Here is a 23350-nt window from a genome sequence, read left to right as displayed (position 1 = left end):
TGTGGGCGACGCCAGAGCGAAATGATTGCGATTCCACGAAATTTGTGGCAATCTGTAGAGCGTAATTTTGTACGCGTAGCTGTCGCTTTCATGTTAGGTCACCTCCGCTGCTGCGGGCGTTAGCGTAGACGTGTTGATAAACATTTGTTCTCAGTTCACCCCCAAAAACCCAGCATCTGTTATTAAGGGACCGCCGCACTGTCGGCTGGTTTATTCAAAAACTCCGATCAATAATGATTACGGTAAAAATGAAATCGCGAAACAAAGAACCTTCTAGTCCTCCTGATCCTTTAATCATTAAGAAATGTGCTTGATCAATTAAACAAGGCTGTCGTATCTGTATGTCAAAGATTGTTTGTGCTGTATATACTCCATGTAAATACTGTTAGCACAGATGAGCATTTCACAGATCTCCATAATGTTAATCTTCTGATTGTATCACAACCTTTCATTTGTCAGTCTTCCATTAACGTTACGTATGGCGCGCTTGCATGTGTGCAGGTAAATCTTCACCAGCTATTCTTCCACGCTACATCTCAGCGCCTAGTGTCGCAAGTAATTGTTGAGAAGGCAATGTTTTTCAGTGCCAAGAAGCAGAAACAAACCCCCTTACAGCATCTTTGAACTGTCAGTCTGTCAGTATAAAGCTTATCAAAGAAATATAACCCGGTGTAGGTGTTCACATTTTCAGAATGGGTACTCCTAAACTTCATAGCTGTATACTAGTTGTCCGATATAATATCAGTGTAAAATCGTTTATCAGGAATAGTTAAAGATTACATTATTACACGCTTCTTTAGCCTCCTACTTGGCTGAACGGAAGTTTTAGAAACCAGTAAAATGCCCCGATACATCCACGGTGAGAAATTAAATCACCCTATTCACCTTCCCGATCTTTCTTGCACGCCATTTGCCTTCACGCTAGAAAGCTTTGCTTATCTCTTTTACATTGCTCTAATTTGTCATGACTATTAGGAAATTCATTTCATTAATGCTTTACCCCACCAATGCTGATTCTGTCGCTACAACAGTTTAGAAATAACAAGAGAGTTATAGCTTCGGACTGCAGTGCGGCAACCTACAACGGTATACAGTTCTCTTACCAGTACTTGCAACAGAATAATACATCCTGAATAGAGTTCTTATTTTTCGTCACCTCTTCTTGACCCCAGTATCTTTATGATCTGTTGAACATTAATTGAAGTACTCGTTGCTTCAGACCCTTCGTGGGTATCAAATTGCGAGCTTCCAAGCCTTGCGAATAAGCACAACAGAGCTATGCGTTGTTCTGCTGACAGCCGAAGTCTCCCACAGAAGTCATGAAGGCTGGAAATCTGAAAAACTGCTGGTCATTTCGTTTTCTAAAGCGCTTCATCATAATGCGTTTCCCATTGGGGAAATTGTATTTAATAAGAAAAGAATTTTTATAAAGCCACTGTAGAACGAATACCAGGATGTAGAGGTAGCATTCCTAGTGACATTGAAAGTATTCTTCAAGATCGTACACTATCTCAGTAGTTCTTAACTCATGGAATTACTAAAACTGCCTTATTAGTTTTTCTATAAATCAATATTGTAATATCTAAAGAAGGTGACGCAGTCGAATACTTCACTGAAACAATAATAGTTAGTGCCTGGTCTTTTTTCGGTCGGTGAATTTCTATTAAAATGTTATGTACTCTATGTACTTCACACAAACTATTTTCTTCTAGAGCCTTCCTGTGGGCCTCATCTAAATAGAATTTGTATTTATTACATTAAAAGAAAGATCTGTTGTTATAAGCTTTGCTTTAAAAGCTTTAGCGTAGAACTATCTTCCAGAATGCTAAACATTAGCAGCCACGTTGAAATACGCTTTCTTCTCATAATTGCCAAACACTAAAGAGTTTCTTCAGCAGTATTTAAATATTTAAAACTTATAATACGACAGTTCAACTACAACATTATTTTTAATAATGTTTACATTAAAAGAGATCCTGTTTCTTGCTTTTTAATAACTTTTATTTCAAAATATTTTTGGAGAATGAGCATTTTAGAAAGAGTAATTTGTTTACTGCGTACTACAGTCTTTCTCTGCATAGGAGAACTGTATGTGAAAGATTGTTCATATCATGAATAGTACAACAGCAAATTATAGTTCACCTTGAGAATTCATATCACCTACCATATCATGTGAATTTAGTAGTCCCTGTAGACATATCATGTCTGATTCTGAGAAATAACATTTGTTTCATTTTATCGTTGCTCATTACACCCACTGAAACATTATACGCCGTAAACATACCATTCCAGTGTCAGAAACATAGGTTTTATCAAAAATAAGTAAATACTCTACTTTATGTAAAAATATTATGTTGATAGACATTGTGTAGATTGTTTCATCGTAAGAGAACATCCCTCTTGTTTACCGTATCGAAAACTAAAAAAACTTTTGAGGCAAACAAACTGACCTTCTTTGGCATGGTTATCAGGTAATCAGTTCTGAAATATGTTATCCGTAATGTATGTGGTACAATATATGGTGTGATAAGAATCTTACTGCTAATCAGAAAAAATGTGTATGTGTAAAGATTCCCGGAAATACCAGTAGAGTAATTATGTTTGCTTTAGTGTGTATTGATTTCTTAGACAGTCTCAACAACTTCTGTTCACAGACTGAAATCTTAATATGGTGTGACTACTTTAGTGAAAAAAGTGATACAATATTTTCATGCTTCTGATAAATGCTGTTGTTAAAAAGGTTATTCAAGAAACTTTACGGAACAAGAGACAGACATTCTGGAACTATGACTCTGTGTGCAACAATAAGCAAACGTGTTTTATATACAGTCACTACATCATTTGCCGCTGAAAGTGGAAATGAAGATAAAAGGAAATACGTTGTTCTTCTGTTGTGATACTGACACTATTGAGAGAAGCTGAATCAACATGGGCACCAGTAGAGCTCTACAGTCAAAGTGAAAAAAGCCTGTAAACACAAACATACTGACAGGTAAGAGATTTCATTCTTACGTACATATTTAACAAAGTGATTAATGTGATAAAATTCCCAATCAAAATGGTGCATCAATTATGAAGTTATCATAAGTAATTAACTTTCCGATTTATTCAGTTAAGTTAGCCTATCCGACTCGCAACGAAAGGGGGACATGCTTTTTCTTAGTACATCACTGTTAATACAGTGATAAAATATCGCTGATAGGCAAAGAAACTGTTTTGAGACGCTATGAAATAATCGATGTCGACTTAGTTTATAGCGCAAGATGGGCGAAATAGTCTCTAAGGTCTTGTGCATCATGTGCGATACGATGGTACAGTACCCGCAACTGTACAAATTACTTGGACTAAAATACTAGTACTAGCTTCACTTTTGTGTTCAATCACAGTGACTGGTTTCGGTCACGAAGGCTATTTTCAGATAGTTATGATTCAAGTGTCATATAAGTAAACAAACACTGTGTCTCTCAGTCTGTCTTCTCACACGATGCTAGACTCCCAATCACTTGAAAATAGCTCTGGTGACCGTAGCCGATCGTGGTGGTCGAAACTCGTGGTGTTATATGATCCCAAAGGCTTAATTTATTTCAAAATCTTCAACCTGGCTGCAAATTAGCAACTGTATAAATTGAAGAGGTTGAAAAAATCAGATAACCAGCTTCTGCACAAAGGTTTATTAGTCTTTGACCTACGTTTCGATATTTCTAAAAATACCTCCTTCGGAAGTAGTGGACCTTGTTGCATTACATAGTGGTAAATTACGTTAGCTGAAGCATAGAGGCTCTTGACATATATAAGATTGATATAAAAAGCAGAAACATCACATGCTATGGCTTAAGACAGCAGCCAGATTACATTCAGCATATAACAGAATAAATGTCGTGTGATTCTTCAATTTCTCGAGGCGTATTTTATGACGAAATAAATCTCGGGTGAACAGCCTGGAATGAGTGTGCATAGGACACAATATTTCGGCAAACGACCACGTTGCCATCATCAGGTGCGCACCTGATGATGGCAACGTGGTCGATTGCCGAATTATTGGGTCCTATGCACACTCATACCATTCTCTTTACCTGAGATTTATTTCGTCAGAATAAATGTCTTAATCATTCTTCCTATGCTAAGGCTTTTGTCAACATAAAATAATAACAGAAGTCAAAGGAGTAAATAATCGCATAACTTAAGTATACACCATACCAGAGACAATATAACAAGGCCCACTCCTTCCGAAGAAGATGTTTTTACAGTTATTGAACCCAAGTCAAGGGCTAATAAAACTTTATTTTGCAACTGGTTGGCTGATTTTTTTTAACCTCTTCGGCTTAACGCAAGTTTTGTGAGAAACGGAAAGTTAGTTATGGATCTATATTCCCAGGCACCGAATCGTCCCTATGGAAACAGCACAGTTGAGAAGAAGGGGCTTCATTAATTTCCACTCGCGAAGGTCACGGTTAAACCACTGACCCGTCCTTGTGGTTTGGGTCTCCCGTGTGTTCCCATCATCATTTAAAGAGAATGAAAAAGCTCTTCCTTTTAAAAGCAAAGATCAAATTCCTGCTACCCCCTGATCTGCGCTAGAACTGTGTTCCGCCTCTAAATACCTAGCCGTGAATGGAATGTTATAGCCCCGTTTCCTGCCTTGCTAGTGATGCATTATTCCGTCAGACATTCACTAGTGACTTAATTTGTGGTTATGATTCAGCGTGGAATGTTCATCTACTATTTCCGCAAAATTCCTCCACATCAAAAAAAAAAAAAATTAATAAGAAATGTCCACATTTACTGTTAATGCAAATCATTTCTACAAAAAAGTAGTGAAATTTAAAAAGCGGAAATACTCATCGTAAAGGAAGCTATATTAATCATAAATTATATCCAAACAGAAAGCCATATCAAAGTTCATCAATTTCGAGAAGAAACGTTAAGTTTACTCTCTCGATAACATATTTTTGAGCAGGTTGTGCCATTCTTGACGAACCACTGTGTATATTGACAGGGTAGGTACTATAAATACAGTTTTCATTTCACACAAATATTGCAAAAGACACTGCAACCCGTTCCATAAATTATAATAATACAAATGAAAATCCTAACCGCAAGGGCGAAACGGACTGGGTGTGGTTGCTGACAGCTAACTGAGGCAGAATGTGAATTTTCCATCTAGAGAAATCTGTAGTTCACTGTTGTTGGAATTATCCTACGACACAGTTTGCTGTGTTTTCAGTATTTTCATAATTCATCAACATAAGCAGCGAGCAGGGTTTGTTGGTTACCTTAAGAAAATAGTTTGAAACTGACGTTCTAAGCAGCTAATGTACTGATCTTGTGAAGAATGAATGAACCATTAATGGTGAAGCGTGCTATCCCTGAAGGAAGGTCAGTCCAAATGCTTGTCGTTTGGACAAAACCAGGCTACAACTTTTTATTGACTTAAAATGTTTCTTAGAGGGTTTGTTTTAACATTCACTCATATAAAGTTTAGTATCAAGAGAAATAATATACTCTATGAGATACCTGTCCGTAACATGATTCGTTTATGGTAAATATTGCTTCTCTAGCATCTGCTTACCTTGTCATTTCGCTAATTTTTTATACGAAGTAAAACTTGAGTACCTGAAAATGGCAACAAACGTATTTATTGGGATAGAAAAGGATCGGAAAGGAATGCCAATCGTGCAAAAAACGCTTAGATTGGTCAGCGGAATCCTGTCAATGAATATAATTTCTTCGAAAAAGACCTAGTGTAGTTCTTTTTTCAAAACAACATTTTTCACCTCAGCTCAAGCTACACTCCTGGAAATTGAAATAAGAACACCGTGAATTCATTGTCACAGGAAGGGGAAACTTTATTGACACATTCCTGGGGTCAGATACATCACATGATCACACTGACAGAACCACAGGCACATAGACACAGGCAACAGAGCATGCACAATGTCGGCACTAGTACAGTGTATATCCACCTTTCGCAGCAATGCAGGCTGCTATTCTCCCATGGAGACGATCGTAGAGATGCTGGATGTAGTCCTGTGGAACGGCTTGCCATGCCATTTCCACCTGGCGCCTCAGTTGGACCAGCGTTCGTGCTGGACGTGCAGACCGCGTGAGACGACGCTTCACCCAGTCCCAAACATGCTCAATGGGCGACAGATCCGGAGATCTTGCTGGCCAGGGTAGTTGACTTACACCTTCTAGAGCACGTTGGGTGGCACGGGATACATGCGGACGTGCATTGTCCTGTTGGAACAGCAGGTTCCCTTGCCGATCTAGGAATGGTAGAACGATGGGTTCGATGACGGTTTGGATGTACCGTGCACTATTCAGTGTCCCCTCGACGATCACCAGTGGTGTACGGCCAGTGTAGGAGATCGCTCCCCACACCATGATGCCGGGTGTTGGCCCTGTGTGCCTCGGTCGTATGCAGTCCTGATTGTGGCGCTCACCTGCACGGCGCCAAACACGCATACGACCATCATTGGCACCAAGGCAGAAGCGACTCTCATCGCTGAAGACGACACGTCTCCATTCGTCCCTCCATTCACGCCTGTCGCGACACCACTGGAGGCGGGCTGCACGATGTTGGGGCGTCAGCGGAAGACGGCCTAACGGTGTGCGGGACCGTAGCCCAGCTTCATGGAGACGGTTGCGAATGGTCCTCGCCGATACCCCAGGAGCAACAGTGTCCCTAATTTGCTGGTAAGTGGCGGTGCGGTCCCCTACGGCACTGCGTAGGATCCTACGGTCTTGGCGTGCATCCGTGCGTCGCTGCGGTCCGGCCCCAGGTCGACGGGCACGTGCACCTTCCGCCGACCACTGGCGACAACATCGATGTACTGTGGAGACCTCACGCCCCACGTGTTGAGCAATTCGGCGGTACGTCCACCCGGCCTCCCGCATGCCCACTACACGCCCTCGCTCAAAGTCCGTCAACTGCACATACGGTTCACGTCCACGCTGTCGCGGCATGCTACCAGTGTTAAAGACTGCGATGGAGCTCCGTATGCCACGGCAAACTGGCTGACACTGACGGCGGCGGTGCATAAATGCTGCGCAGCTAGCGCCATTCGACGGCCAACACCGCGGTTCCTGGTGTGTCCGCTGTGCCGTGCGTGTGATCATTGCTTGTACAGCCCTCTCGCAGTGTCCGGAACAAGTATGGTGGGTCTGACACACCGGTGTCAATGTGTTCTTTTTTCCATTTCCAGGAGTGTATAAAGCATGAAACATACATGCAATTACATTATGCCGTTTTGCGGCTTGTGAGTCGTCGTTTTCTTCTACTGCAGTACGTGTGATTTTTGCGATATATTTTAATTTCGATTTTAATCTGCGTTAATATAACGAATTTAATGTTAAAAACATATTTATTTATAGTGCCACCATTTCGTTAACGACCATTTTTAAATGTCCCTGTGTACTACGTCAGACAGTAAGTATCCTCAGCTTCAAAGCAGTTTTTGAACTTTTGTTTTAGTTTTGATGCTGTAGCGTTCAGAGTTCCCACCAGCGGCACTCTCACCGCGCGATGGCCTTTCCTCGATGTCGTGAAGTGTTCTCTGGGTGCAAGTTCTTTGCTAAAAAAAATACTCAATACAATTTTAAGAGTTACAGTAAAGGTTTCAAATCAGTTTTGTAATTTAATTGTTATTTTACTGAAAGCAATTCATGAATAACTGTTCCAAAATCGGATGTCACCCCTGTCTACCCCCATAAACAGCACAAACAAAACTGCATTGGCTATCAGTTAAAAATGATCCGAATCATAGTTTCAGATGTATCAAACAACATCTACACGTAATATCCTGAAACCTCTGCAGGGCAGCAACAGATGGTTGTTACTAGTGTCAAACAGTGCTTCGTTGCCGACATGATTTTAAAATAATAGGAGATTTAACTACAGCATCAGGCAGGCAGAACAAGGTAGTCTTCTTAATTTAAATCCAATGAGGTGATTATGTCTGGTTAACAGATATATAAAAAACTTCATTATGTTAGTTTCTGCTACACTCCGCAACTGGGAAGAATGTGCGCGGGAAGGGTATGGCTGCGAGCCGGTTGTCACAGTCTAGACGCAACAGTATGCGTTCTACTATGAACATTTCCATGGAAGCATTTACGTCAGTATTGCAACTGTGGTCAATTTGAGGAAATGTGACTGGCGTAAACATATTAAATCGCTAAACCTCTTCACTTCACTTATAATTCCGAATTTATATCAGCCTATTTCGCCTCTTGCTACTTTATTACAACCTTTATTACCAGTTCTACGTCTTTCACTAGTGATGCTTAGACAGACAGTGTGAAGTTTACAATTACAATGCTACAATAAAACGAATACAGTATTGCAATTTGGAATATGATATTGAATGTATACTATAGAACCTAAAGTTAAGAAATAGGTTACAATATGCAAGACAATCAATATTAGAACACAGTGTAGTACAACTATTTTCACTGACACTGAGTTGCAGCGCTGGCAGACATGGCTGTATCACCAGAAAATTATTCATCAATACTGTACAAAGGCTGACCTTTTAGTATACACAAAATTTTGGTTCTAAATTGTTCGAATGGTAATGACTGAACACCCTAGTGTAGAGCACTGAATAATTTTGGGGCCACTATCGGGAAGCCGTTCTGTGTCTTAGTTAAGCGACATCTTGGCCTTTAATGCTGTCTTTGTAGTGAGTGCCGTATTGATGAACTTCATTTCTCTTTCTGTAGGTCACACGGTTTGTCTTTCTGTGGACGTGGCAACTGAAAATGTATTTTGCCTGAAAACAATCAAACTCCCAACCTGTAAACAATTGGTTTACAATGATTTTGGCTTGAGGTAATTGTCCTCATTGCTTTCTTTTGTAATAAAACCACATTCTAGCAGCCTGCAGAATGGACCCACAGTAACAGCCCATAACTGATGATACTGTTGTGCTATCACACTTCTTGATTTCCTTTAGAGGTATAAAACTCTTGAGAGTTTGGAGCATGCATGTTTAGTGTGCTGTTGCCAGTTTAACTTGGTCTCAATGGATAAGCCCAGAAACTTAAACAGCTGCTGTGTCACGCAGTGCTCCAGTAACACTGAGGGTGCATATCATCCTGTGTGTTTTGTGTTCATTAATTTCCATATTGTTCATGATAAACCAGGCCTTGGCCTTGCAGAATACGACTTCTGCTTGTTGAATAATGTGAACTACATTCTGCCCCTTTGAGAAACATGTATCATCTACAAACTGCAAGGTGTGTCAGTTTGAGCCTATGTCAGTAACGAAAATTAAGAAAAACAGAGGCCCTATTACGGTTCCTTGTGGCACACAGTGTTTTAACTTCATTTCACACGAGTCTGCTCCTCGCACTGATAGAATCTGTCGTCTGTTACTGAGGCAGGATTCGAGAGCTTTTGGAACTTCTCCCATAATACCATATGATTTCAGGTTGCCGGGTAGGTTCCTTATGTTGAATACAGTCAAATGCCTTACTAAGTCACACAGTTCCAGTGCTATAGGTTCCTTGTCTTCAGAACTTTGACTTATTCTTGTAACTAGATGAAGTGTTGCTGCTTTAGTTTACTTGCCCGTCGGGAAGCTGTAGTGCGTATCATAAAAGACGTTATTTCCTCCAAAAAACTTTACACCTGACCTTTCATTAATGGCTCCATCTGCTAAGCTAACACTGGTTTTACAGACATACACCTCTAGCTTGACACGTCATGTGGATTACCCCTTTTGTAAAATGGTACTATGCTTACTACTTTCCGAAAGTCTGGAAATTCTCAAGCATGGAGGCATTTATTTATTACTACTGTGGCTGTTGAGCAATTTCACAGAGTATAGTTTTTAATATAGTACAGGACATACCGTACATATATCAATGCTCCCTGAGTTTTTGTAGTTTTTTTACTATTTGTATTATGTTTTTTGGACACACTCTCTTTCACGCTACCGTGCCCCATTTATTTCCAACATCACCGTAACTTCAGGATGGGCTCAAAATTAGAAATTTCACTTACTTTGTTTTTCACTACGCTTATAAAGTACTCATTAAATTCATCTGAATTGTGAGAATTAGAGCAAGATGCGAGCTTTTACCTGTGTTCATTAACCAAATTCTTCGCGACCTTGCAAAGGTTGTGAGCTTCTTCAATAAAAATGGCAGTGCTTTAATTTTTATTTATCTACTCCTTTTATGTACATCCTTTTGGCCTCTAAATAATTGCAGTATACTCTATCCCGAATACGAATATCTTCGATGGATTTCACTTTATCATTCAGTAGTTGTATAACCTATTTTATTTTAGCTAATGTGGAGGTATACTAGTTCCTTACTTTGGCAGTTTTCCGTGCGTATTTTGGTTTGGCAGTTGTATACCTCTAGCGGAAAATTTTCATCATATTTAATAAGTTTCCTTTAATTTACGTCTATGGTCACAATCTTTTCTGTTTAACAGATTACCGCTTTCGGTCTTTAATGACCATCATCAAATCTGTCTCATAAAAACAAAGTCCTAATGCACTGCAGCCATAGTGGCATAGTCAACTGTTAAATGCGGAATCAGCACCAGCTTTTAACATGGATATCATCTATGTGTGCATATTTCGATATAATTTTCCCATTTAAATAAGAAATAAAAGAAAAAGTGAGACCATAGATGGCGAAGAACAAAACGCAAGATTCACAATCTACATGTCTAAATCGTTATCCCGGGAGTCAGCTGCAGTTTTAATACTTAACAGTTGCTAGTGGCAACAAAAATTCTGATTTTCAGTGTTTCTCGTAGTTATTGACCTAATATAAAAACTTAAAATGCTATCTACACCTACTAATTAAGAGGCGTAATCTCATGTGAAAATTTTAACACAGTAAGACAAGTCTCCCGCAGGCATTCTTCTCTGCTACCTACTGTATTTCTATTACTGGTTTCCTGCGCAAGTTGTGTTTACAAACTGTTTCCGAATTTACATCATGCTGTTTATATTTTTGTTTTTGTTGTCCATTTCAAAAATAACAAATTTAACTTGCTGAGAGGAGTACCACAACGACACTGACAAAGTTGAAAAAATTACAGAGAACGACTTGAACAGATTGCGTTTAGGAAGCCGTATCTCGATATGTCATCCAACCGCGACAAAACGTCGAAACGACTGCAGTCAATGGTTTCTGCCCGGCCATCCTTGAGTCCGTATGCCAATGGACAGTAAGCGGAACTGCTCACAAGGAGTCTGTCTTCGTTCAGAATGTTAGATGGAGTCAAACGTGTGAATGTCCCTCAACGTAGCGTACATGTACGAACTCACGTTTGCTGTCCAAGGGGAAGGCTAGTGGCAGGCGTTGTAACTTATAATTTTTGATGGACTGTTAGATGACGTTTACATACGCGGGTTCATACCCGCAGTTTCGTTCTCAAGACAGGTACCATTAAAGTTTGTAATACTTTTTCAGTACACCACATACAGTACCACATTAACGTAGTGAAAATTTCCATTGGGAAACACGTTTGCTTCGGTCTGCATATAAACTGTACTTTCTAACTGAATATCATTGTTTTTTTTTTCCTCGCTCCTGTCAGTGATGTGTTGACGTGCCTTGAATGTTATTCGTTAATTTTTCCTTCTGACATTATTTGAGCACTTTTAAAGCAGTGGGAACTCAGTATAATGTGTAAAAAGTTCTCCTGCACCAACACTCTTCCTTCTTGTCTAATATGCTGCTTGTTGCATGTACTTCATAACAGAATGGAGTGTGATGTTCTGTAGTCTTTCTCAGAGATGATTGTGATTTTTGTTGTACCCAAGGTAACTGCTAGTTTTACAGTTGTTCATATTAACAATTTGACTGATAATACATTTTTAACGTACGATTTCTAGCAACTGACTTAGTTGTTCACGTAGACGTTTGTACTGAAAAATCTGGGAATGTGATGTCAGTTAACGAAGGCTATCGTCTTGGGGTAAATACTATTCGTTCTAAATGCAGAGAAATTTGACGCACTGCACTTCATAATACATATTAATTCAAGAGCCTGAGACTGTACTTTCAATGAGTTAGCAATTGAGATTCTCAGATCTGAGAACACTAAGTGGATGGGGTTCGTCTATGCAGCTAAATAAACGTCTGTTTGATTTTAAGCCAAACGAGTGTCGTTTTTCTTTATTTTCGAACCATCATCGATTTGACTTAATGCATGATATTGTATGTGTGTAATAAATGCCTTATATAGCGTTTCGATGTATTCACTGACGGAAGAAAAGCCCAACACGAATACGTAATTAATGCAAAGTAATAAAATTTTGGGAATACATTTGTCTAGGTAACATATTTAAGGATGGACGTAAGGCAAAATGCACTGTCGTACTTAAACTTACATATTCATAAATATTACAGCTAGAATAATACAACTTGAGACTATTATGTACAACACATGATTGATATTCTGTACAATTTTTGTTTGAAAATGCCAACGACGTACATTTTATCAGGATTTGAATTTTTAATTACCATTGTTTGTATAACGTACCTTTCCTCGTAAACTAATCAAGCAATAAAACTGAAATTTCACAGTTTACATCTGCGTACGAGGCTAATAAAATATATGGAACAGATTTTTGTTTAACGTCGTTGCAGCTTTGAAATTAGTTTTTAAATTTTGTGTTACCCAGGACTGCTCTCTTTTTCTCATATTTTAAAGGAGAACTTTTCTCAGAGAAAAGATAACGTAAAAGTGCTGCACGGGATTATTCAGTCATTAATTCCTAAGAACTGTACAAAAGTTCAGGATGTTAGCTTTTATAGTTCCTAAGAAAATCTACGTTACAGCACAAAAAAGCCAGCACAAGGAAATTCACATTTAAAGTTTTTATTTCAATTTTAGATAATATTGCTTTATCTCTAATTACTAATGCTGTCCACATCCATGATCTTTCTCTTTCTCATCTTCCTGGAGTAATCTCGTCCCCTGATTGCTCTGCCTAGCCAACTTTTGCATTTTTCTCTTCTGCTGCCTGAGCTTTGTCGAGTAGCACTTCATAAATGTTTCTGAGTATCCTCAGTGTGAATGCACCTGGATAGAAGACTAGTTTCTGCAGGCACTTAACCCTATCTACATTTCCACTATTGAACGCTAGACAGGTATCACATGCAGCTATCTTCAAAAATGGTTCAAATGGCTCTGAGCACTATGGGACTCAATTGCTGTGGTCATAAGTCCCCTAGAACTTAGAACTACTTAAACCTAACTAACCTAAGGACATCATACACATCAATGCCCGAGGCAGGATTCGAACCTGCGACCGTAGCGGTCGTGCGGTTCCAGACTGTAGCACCTTTAACCGCTCGGCCACTCCGGCCGGCGCAGCTGTCTTCACAACAACTGAGGACACAAATACTGTTTTCGGACAACACATACATATAAGGTGATTGTAGCCTTCATTTCTCAAGTACACACGTTTTCAGCAGTTCAGTATTGGCTAGGTGGCTGAGAGTTGGTTTTATAACATCTAAAACAGCAAGTGGCAAACCCTGTGTGTCTGTGTACGGCTTTCCACTGGCTTCTGTATGAAGATATTTGCATTATGATACGTCACAAAGGGAATGTTGAGGTCATCGTCTGTGGAAATTTTGTGAAAGAATATTACCCACAAGTCTTGCTGCATGGTTTTCACACTATATAAGTTTTTCCTGATAGCTTTTCCACTGTTACGACCCATTTCAAGCAAGACAGGTAGATATAAGCAAAACTAAAACTGAAAAAAAATTGTAGAACGTATTATTTAAAAAAACGTTGTAAACAAAGGAACAAGCAAAGATAATCAGTCTCACAGCCTTCTAGACTCATCTGCAGTTCTTTTCGATTGTGCTCACTAAAAATTAACGAGCAATAAATTCCTGGCGCACAGAAGGTGAGGATCACAGGAAGCATAGAAAGAGGGGGCGTGGCAGGCGCAGACACCCGAACAAACTTTTTTGAATTGTATTTCTAGTCAGGATTCGATTATGAAACTTTTCGATGTTATTCTTAAAGAACCACCTAATAAATTACGCAGTTAAAAAAAACTCGAACTTTTTCGAATTTTGTCCTACAAAGCTATTAACATTGCAAATTTACAGGTTAATGTCGGCGTGAGATAAGCCACTGCAAACGTGGTGTATCCACCAGAATGGTGAATGCAAGCATACAAATTTGCATGCATTGAGTTGAAGAGGTGCCGGATGTCAGTTTTTGGGAAGGAGTTCCGTGACTGATACACTTGGTCGGTCAATACAGGTACCTTTAATGCTGTTTGTGGATGACGCTGGAGTTGTCATCCGATAATGTACCACATGTGTTCGATTGGAGACAGATCTGGTGATCGAGCAGGCCAAGGTCACACGTCGATACTCTGTAGAGCATGTTGGGCTGCAACATTTATATGTGGGCCAGCGTTACCCTTTTGCAAAACATTCCCTGGAATGCTGTTCATGAATGGCTATACAACGGATCTGATCACCAGAATGACGTACAAGTCTGCGGTCAGGGTGTGTGGGATAACCACTAGAGCGCTCCTGCTGACATACGAAATCGCACCCCAGACTATATCTCTGGGTGTAGAACCAGTGAGTCTAGCTCGGAGACAGGTTGGTTGCAGTCCCTCAAATGGCCCCCTTCGAACCAACAACACGGCCATCACTGGCACCGAGGCTGAACTAGTGTTCATCACAAAACACAACAGTCTTCCACTTCGTCCTCCAAATAGCTATCGCTTGACACCACTGAAGTGGCAAATGGCTCTGGTTTGGGGTCAGCTGAATGCACGCTACAGGGTGTCTGGCTCGGAGATGTCCTTGAAGTAACCACTTTGTAACAGTGGGTTGTGTCAGTGTGGTGCCAACTAATGCTCTACTTGCTCCTGTAGATGCAGTAAGATACGCCAGAGCCATACACCGAACACGATGGTCTTCCCTCTTACTAGTGGCAAGTGGTCGTCCTGTACCCGACCCTTTTGCGACCGTACGTTCTCATGACCACCGCTACCACCAGCAGTCATGTACAATGGCTACATTCCTGCCAGATCTTTCTGCATATCGCATTAGGAACATCCAGCTTCTCGTATCCCTAGTACATGTCCTCGTTAAAACTTAGTGACGTGCTTTTAATGGCGCCTTTGTCGCCTCTTAGACATTCTTGACTAACATCAACTCAGCACGCCCAATCTCAAAGGTAACTAACCCTCACGACCGTTGCAGCGTGTATTTAAAGCAAACCTGATTTGCGTCCTGTCGCGTATGTAGCTTCCTGCGAGCGGATCAGGATGGGAGCTAGACGCTAAATCCAGTAATGAGGTGGCCCGTCCAACTCAAAGTCCTGGTGCTGGAAAACAAGCTGGAAATTCTTTGCAGATAAGGGAACTCTGTGGGTTATGGGACGTATACTTATGATGAAGTAACTGAGACGAAACACGAGGTAGAATGAGACCACTGTCGACCCTAAGAGGCACAAACACATTGAATGTAAGTTGTGCAATCCTGCATGCACCGTGTGCAGCTAAGTACCACGAGAAACTAAGTCCTGTCCCAAGGGCAGAGTAACTCAGGTCCATCGTCTGACGCAACTGTCGAAGGAATCTCCCAGCAGAACCAGCTGCCCTGCTTATAAAGGCTCGTCTGATGCAATCCCCCGCAATCACGGGCGTCTCCCGTGTCCTGTCGTCCTTCCAGAACATTCTGTCGCAGCTGGTCACGTAGCTCCAGCGTACCTTGCCACAAAAACGCAGCCTCTCCTGCTTCCCAGCGCCCTGGCTAACGTTAGGTTGCTTCCCTACATGTTCGTCTTATGCAAGCTTATGCATTTCTACTCACATTCGCGACCTACACGTGACAATCCTCATAGGGCCACTACAAACGACACTCTCATGCGACTGGTACGAAATTTGAGGAGACATCCTCTTTCAGATGTAGAAATACGGCTTCCACCTTTCGTTTAGGTCCACAGCTCCTTACTGGTTTTGCGATTTTTTCGTCCAGTATTTTAATGTATTACCGTTTTTTTCGTTATTTTCAACTTAAAGAAACATCTTTCTGGAGCAAGTTTCGTAAGGTTAAGGTACTATTTTGAGATTAATAACAAAATGTGGAAAGAATATATGATAATATGCTCTTAGAAAATCGTAAGTAGAACGAAACAGTACGTTAACGCTAGAAAAGCAGCTTTCTTATGTAACGACAGGAGAATGACGAAAACACTTTGATATAATGTATTTGCAAACATTACATAATGCATTTACGAGTATTTTGTACAGGCCATTGATGATGATTCGTAAGTGTGGGGTAAAACCAAATGGCATTTAATTTAGTTGCATGGACGTACGGCGTCTTCGAGAAGATAATAGTAATTACAAACTATCGTGTAGGTTTAACGGGGTGTAACCTAGGTTGCATGTATCAACTCATTACTGTGATAATGGTATTTGGAATTAATGTTAGAATTACATCTTCTTAAACGTTTTGAAGACTGGTAACACAATGCAGCTTAACTTCGTGGGGCTGGACCAGCAACGAACGTGAGGTGTGTACGGAGGAGGATATTACCGGTGACTATATAATAATTTCGCTGGGGAAATAATGGAAAATTTAAGTGAGCTTCACTCACCGAGAGACAACTAAAAATGCGTAGCTACCTGCCTGAACATAAGTATTAAAGCAGTCATTTTTCGCAACTTTATGATATTTAATGTCCTAATGCACCTTCTACAACAGTCCGCGTGTGCAGTACAATGCGTATGTGTACGGGGTGATTCGTATTATCGTTTAAAAACCTCCGAAGCGGTGTAGATGACGCTGGAGCAAGTGATTAATATAAGGCACATGGGGTCCCAACTGTTGAGAAATACCCCAAAAGTGGGTGACAAATGGTGAACATGTGACGTCACCAAATAACGTACCTCGTCATACGTGCAGTTGTTGAGCTCTGTGGCACCTCGTCATCCCAACACCAGTCATCCATTCACGTCGGTGTGGGTCTAGGGCTACAAGCACGGCCTAAGCGCATGGGACTCAGGGTTCGAGTCTTGCGTATTTTACCATTGCGGTAGACAGTTATGTATTTACATTGATTTACACTTACGAACATTGATTTACACTTACTAGTAAATGTACGTATTCTTTTCTAAATAATGTCTGAAAACAATTAAGGGACTAAAAGAAAGAAATACGAAATAAGGACAGCTTTTACTGGGCTACAACGCTGACAATAATTTTGTAACTTCTGCGTTTACTTTTTCTTCTTCTTCTTCTTCTTCTTCTTCTGGTTTCCATCCGTACTGGATGTTGGCAACCGTTTTGGCAGTGCTTTTCCTGTGACTTGCAGCTCTAAAAAGCTCTGTAAATGTTTTAAAGGTCCACGTTCTGATGTACTTAAGCCAGGATAATCTCCTCCGACCAACGCTTCTCTTCCCTGGTATTTTTCCTTGCAGGATGGTCTGAAGGACTTGGTATCTGTTGTTGTTTCGCATGATGTGTCCCAGGTACTGGATCTTTCTTGCTTTCACGGTGGCCAATATATCTTTCTCTTTCTTCATTCTTCATAGAACCTCGACATTTGTGACATGCGCTGCCCACGGTATTCTTAACATACTCCTGTACAGCCACATCTCAAAAGCCTCCAGCGGGTTACCCAACGATTCCCTCAGAGTCCATGTTTCAACACCATAGAAGAGGGTGGAAAATATGTAGCAGCGTAGAAGTCTGATCTTCGTCGTCATTGAAAAGCCATGATTCTTGAAAAGGTTACTCATATTATTGAAGACAGCCCTGGATTTTCCAATTCGAGTTCTCACCTCATCACAAAGATCCCACTGGTCATTTATTGTAGTGCCAAGGTACGTGTATTTATGTACTTGCTGTATCTGACATGCGGGGACTCTATTTTACTGATTGTCATTGTTTTCGTTTTTGAGGGTTGACATCTAGACCATATTCAGAGCTTTTTTGTGCAAGTCTATCGACAAGGTACTGCAGACTATCCTTACTGTCAGAAAATATTACTGTGTCGTCAGCATATCGGCTGTTGCTGATACATTTTCCGTTTAAGAGCACTTCGATCTCCATTTCATCAAGAGCTTGCTTAAAGTTGTGTTCTGAATAGATGTTGAAAATCAGTGGGGATAGTAAACAACCTGCCTTACACCTCGTAGTATGTCTATGTCTTCTGTATTTGCTCTGTCGAGCCTCACAGAAGCCGACTGTTCCAATATAGGTTCACAATTATACGTAGGTCTTTATCATCCAAACCAATGCTTCTTAAAATGTCAACAATCTTCTGGTGTTTTACTCTGTCGAAAGCCTTGTGATAATCAACAAAGCAGTCATAAATGTCGCATTTGCATTTACAACAGATCGAAAGTATAAAATGTGTTCGAAATTTGCAGTGTTTGTTCAAATGCAAGTATTGCATCGCTCAATCATCCCGTCACTCCGAAGCCCAGCTGCTGCACGTGAGGCGTGGTACGTCATTTGGTGATGACACATGTTCAACACTTCTCATCCATTTTTGGTGGTTTTCCCGATATTTGCGACCCTATGTGTCTTACATTAAATTACGTGTCTCTGCGTCACCTACGTCGCTTCGGGGTTTTTAAACGTTAATAAGAATCACCCGGTATGTAGCGCTCAATATGCTGTGTGAGTGACGTGTTGCAGGTACAGCTGCGTTACTAACCCGTCGCTCGCATCTGTTTTGTTCCAGTAGCCGTCCCAACCCTTTTCGCCGTGTGCTGGAGTTCCACCGCCATCCGTCGAGGACCAACTGGAGATGCCGGGAACCGGGCAGCACCCACCAGAATGAGCTCTGCGTCCAAGTGATGCGCCCCCACAGTGGCCGCCCATCGAGTTGATGCTGCTGGCAGGAACCCACGACACATACCACAATGAGCACCCAGCTGTGTACTAGGCACATCGCAAAGCCTTCGGTATTTTCACAGATGAGCGAGACAGGTAGTTGCCCATGCCTCCTCCAAACAATTCAGTCACCGCGCAGTTTCTATTGCGACACCGGAAACTGCACTCTTGATAAATTCATTCTCAGATGATTGAAGGCTTTCTCGGATTTTGTCGAGTTGTATGTCGCTCACATGTTTTGTCTTATTTTTGGTCCAGCTTACCCCTGGGAATTACCGTTTCTCATTTTCCTTAGTAGTCAACGTATCGGACTATAAAATAAAAAATTTCTGCATGAGGATTATATTTTCCATTTCGGTGAAAACGACTTCTTACTGTTTGAAAAATATATGCACACATTATGGGATGAGGTTTCTGTAAATGAAGTAAGAGATTTTCAAGCTGCGCTGTATAATTTGTGGCTCTGTTACGTCATGCAGTGCTGATCTGGTGAAAATCTCTTTTTTTTTTTTTTTAAACTCTGCTTTGGTAACTGTCGTTCGTGGTCTCAGAAACGATTAAGATGCAAGTTTCACAGAAGGAAAGCGCACAGATAGTATCACTGAACAGACACCACGATCCACTTAGTCACTCATCTCATAAGTAAATTATAATAATCCTTCAGGAGATCGTCTTGAAGACTTTTGCTGTAGACAATAATATACATTGACAATAGCTTTTCCAGTTTTACGACGTTGTTATTCAAGTGTCGACAGTTGTTGACATAGGTCCTTTCTTCGTGGCGATTATCACCAGGACCGCATGATTTACTAATGTAGCTCTATTTTCATTCTTGCGAATGCGCAGATTTTATTACTAAAATTAGGAATATAGACTAGATTTTTGCATTTCTTCTACTTTCTCGTTATTGAGTGACAATCTGATTTCAGTGATGTTGTTTGATGTCTTCATTCTACCTAGTCCTTTCAGAAAGCCGTGCTATATATGTCGTGTACATTGTGCTCCTCACCAAACTGACAGTGCTAAGTTCAAGACCAGCAGAACTCCATTTGAATTAGGTAGATCTATCATCAGGACCTACTCCTGTTTCTAGAACCTCTCAAACTAACTGCCAAAATTTTATTAGATTTTCTGCATTAGAAAATGATGTATACAGAGGTATTAACGTAATATGCATATTTTCAGTTTAGTTTTTATAAGCTGAATGAAAGTGAAATATATGAATTCAAGCATCACGAATGATACCACCGACGCCTTTACGTCATATCGCACAAGTGCCAGTTGCCTGTCAACACGTGGCATCTCCCATAGTAACCCGTCACGTTGAATATTTCCGTCACCAAAACACAACTCTCTTAATCACTGGTAGACGATGTCCTCAAATCATCCACTATAGCTACCAGAAGACTACTGCTATGACAGACCATATACAACATGGTTCCCCTTCATGTGCGCTGTAACACCAGAAACAGAGATACATTAAGCTGGGTTATCTACTCTTTTAAAAACAAGTGCACTTAGTAACACTATAGTAACAATCTTAACAAGACAATAAGAATACACACAAAAACTATTTCCTTCAATGGTCACCTTTATTCTCACAAAGCACGGATAATGACTGCACAAAGCGGCATCAGTAGCATTGTGACTCAAAGCATCGTTGTTCGTGTGAGACTGCTTTTATGACAGTGCCAAATGGAGAGTCAGCTAGCTGAGTGACCCGGGTGGTCCCCAGGGGTAAGCGGCACTTTGTCCTCGAAACTACTGCTTGGTTTTGATCATTCCTAGCCGCGCGGTTGACCAATACTGCAGCAATTTCGAAGATGAGGAGCATGTTGAATAAAATAAGAAGTTACCCGTTTGTAAATAAATGCAGATGAATTTAAAACTTCTAATTGGTACGCACGTTTGTCAACATTTTCTGTCGCAGAAACTATGTAAGTATGGAACAATATAATATGCTCGGGTACTCGCTGTCTTTCATGAACAATAAATAGAGAATAGTTTCCACATACGTGGTTCTGTTTCTTCCACATGTGTCGAATGATAGGACTAATTCCGTTACGATGGAAAGAAAAGCAAAGGAACATAAGGCGAATATTTTACCACCATTACTATGGCGAATGTCATACCCTTTGTCGCATTATGTACCTGTATTACAGACTCCTGCACTACATACCACCGTGAACTAGTGAGTCGGTTCATACATATGTCGATAATTGTTGAACTGTGGAGAAGATTCAACAGTTTCCTTTCTGCAGACTCTGTTATCATACTGGGGAAGTGTGTTGCAATTGATAAATATGTAGCTCTAACTAAAATTAAGCAATGGACTTGAAAAATTTATCTCTCGCTGTTTGACATGACGTAAGCATATAACCAAATGTTTGCATTATGAGTTGTTTTACAAATGAGGAGTGATTTGTTTTGTTGTTATTATTGTCGCATTGCTTCTAACAGAAGGTAACATGTTAATAAATTGAGTACCCTCCCACATATCACCGAATTTACGTAGCTTCAATGGAAGCTACAGAAGACACAATTTAAGCTATGTCAGCTTCAGAACATTAAACTTTGCAAACAAAGCTACATTCTGTTTCACGAGTATGTCGGTGATTATTTAAAGAAATGATGTAATATTTTCAACTTTAACAAAGCAGTACTTTATTTTATTAATCTTCTAAGCGTAATTTAATATGTACATTATGATAGTCTCTAAAGAATTTATTTTTCGTTTGTTGAAACAGAATAGACAATTTATTTGAGAGACGTGTATCTATTAGAAGTATCTTAGTGTTCTGTGCATTGCAAGAGGCGTGTTTCGTTTGTAAAAAGTTAACCTCGTGGCTTTTTGAAATGTGTATCCGAGTAGCAACTTTCGTAATCATGTGAGAACTGTGAAGTTTCATAGACTGTAACATGTTGTGAATTATCATTTCGACTTTGCCTTAAAAAAACTGCTGATCCCTTGGTATTTTATACATGCGTTTGTACATACAAAGAATTAAGCAAAATTTTATTTGAGTAAAAGTGTAGCAAAATGTTCCTACTGTCTGTTGTATATGTGCGCATAACATCGCTTCATTATGAGAATGATTGTAAATTATGTTACATCTGATGTTGAGATACTGATAAGAACAATTTCAAATATATATATATATACATATGTATAAAATCTTCCATCTTCAACGCCAGCCACCGAGAAGAATCGTTATATTGTCCACAGAAAGTATTATGATAAGAAAACTACAAAATCTCTCATTTGTTTAAGGATATTGTTATTGTTTACTTAAAGATACAAATGAGTCTTGCTTGGTAACAAAGCTTTAAAATGGTGCTAGTCTGCACAGTGTAAACAGTTTCCGTTGGTTGACACCTTGTTTCTCGACTCCCGAGTCTCTGTTCGAGTCTGGCTGCCGGCCCCCCGACGGGTGCGGACCGCGTGTCGCCGCTGCGGTTCGCCCCCCGCGGACACGCTTCACACCACCCAACACTCGTCTCGGCACTAACAGTACCTCACACTTTACATTTACTGTGTTCAGTTACTTTCATTTGTACGAGATGTCTGTACTATTTAATGGAATAAAATGCCATTTTCTTAGATAATTAAGTGTTGTAGCTTTCTTTCGGAATGAAAAACAGAGACGTCTGTTGCCACAACTGACCTTTCAACACACTTACCTATATCTTGATAAATCCATCTCTAAGGAAATCACATCTCCCTTTCTGGCAATTCAAGGAATCCAGTCTCCATCCTTACACATGGCGATGTACATCAGTTAGATCAGAAGCACTCAACTTGGTCCCTAACGTCCGGTAGTGGGCGTTCTAGCTTTCATGGTGGGCTGTAGGCGGTTAGGGGGTTAAAGATGTATTCATTCGGTTTTCATCAAATTCTAACATAAAGTAATTGGTAAGTGATTATTATTATATACTAGCTGCAACTCTGATTTGTAAATTTTACAACGTTAACTTACTTTCCTACTTCATAAATCAGCTAGAAAATTTTGCTACTAACAGAGATACAAAAGTGGGCGGTTGGTAAAACTGGTTGACTGCCTCAGATTTAGAGGATGTACGACTAAACTTATTGCACGCTATAAACTTGGTCACATGAAACCCTTTCCCTGCTCTCAATTAAATCGATCCTCTATACAATATTGTAAATACCCTATTAGGATATGTAGTAAAAAGGATGATAATACAGTCTAATCGTGAATACTATATCTGTACAAATACGTCTACATTTTATTCAGACATATTCAGAATCTAGGAACGGTATGAACGACACAGAAATTTCCATCGCACCATTTTATATTCTCACGTACATTCAGCACCAGTAGAAAGCAAAAACATTTCAGTCATGTAACAAATACAATCAATATGTGAAATACATATTATGCTGCAGGGAAATGTAGAAAGAAGTGTCGTTCTAATAACATTAACGCCCACCTTAAGCAACACAACAAGAGCAGTTGCCGCC

The 23350-nt window shown here is 40.1% G+C and overlaps 1 long non-coding RNA gene across 1 annotated transcript; it reads left to right on the top strand.

The window, feature by feature from the left end:
• Positions 1-321: 321 nt before the first annotated feature.
• Positions 322-22473, top strand: LOC126458559 (uncharacterized). Its single transcript, XR_007585658.1, has 2 exons — positions 322-2992; positions 18716-22473. It is a non-coding gene; the product is annotated as an uncharacterized LOC126458559 (long non-coding RNA).
• Positions 22474-23350: the final 877 nt, after the last annotated feature.

Source organism: Schistocerca serialis, chromosome 2, assembly GCF_023864345.2.
Source record: "Schistocerca serialis cubense isolate TAMUIC-IGC-003099 chromosome 2, iqSchSeri2.2, whole genome shotgun sequence".
Lineage (NCBI taxonomy): Eukaryota > Metazoa > Arthropoda > Insecta > Orthoptera > Acrididae > Schistocerca > Schistocerca serialis.
Note: the sequence above shows the minus strand (reverse complement) of the source record. Positions and strands in the feature narration are given on the sequence as shown.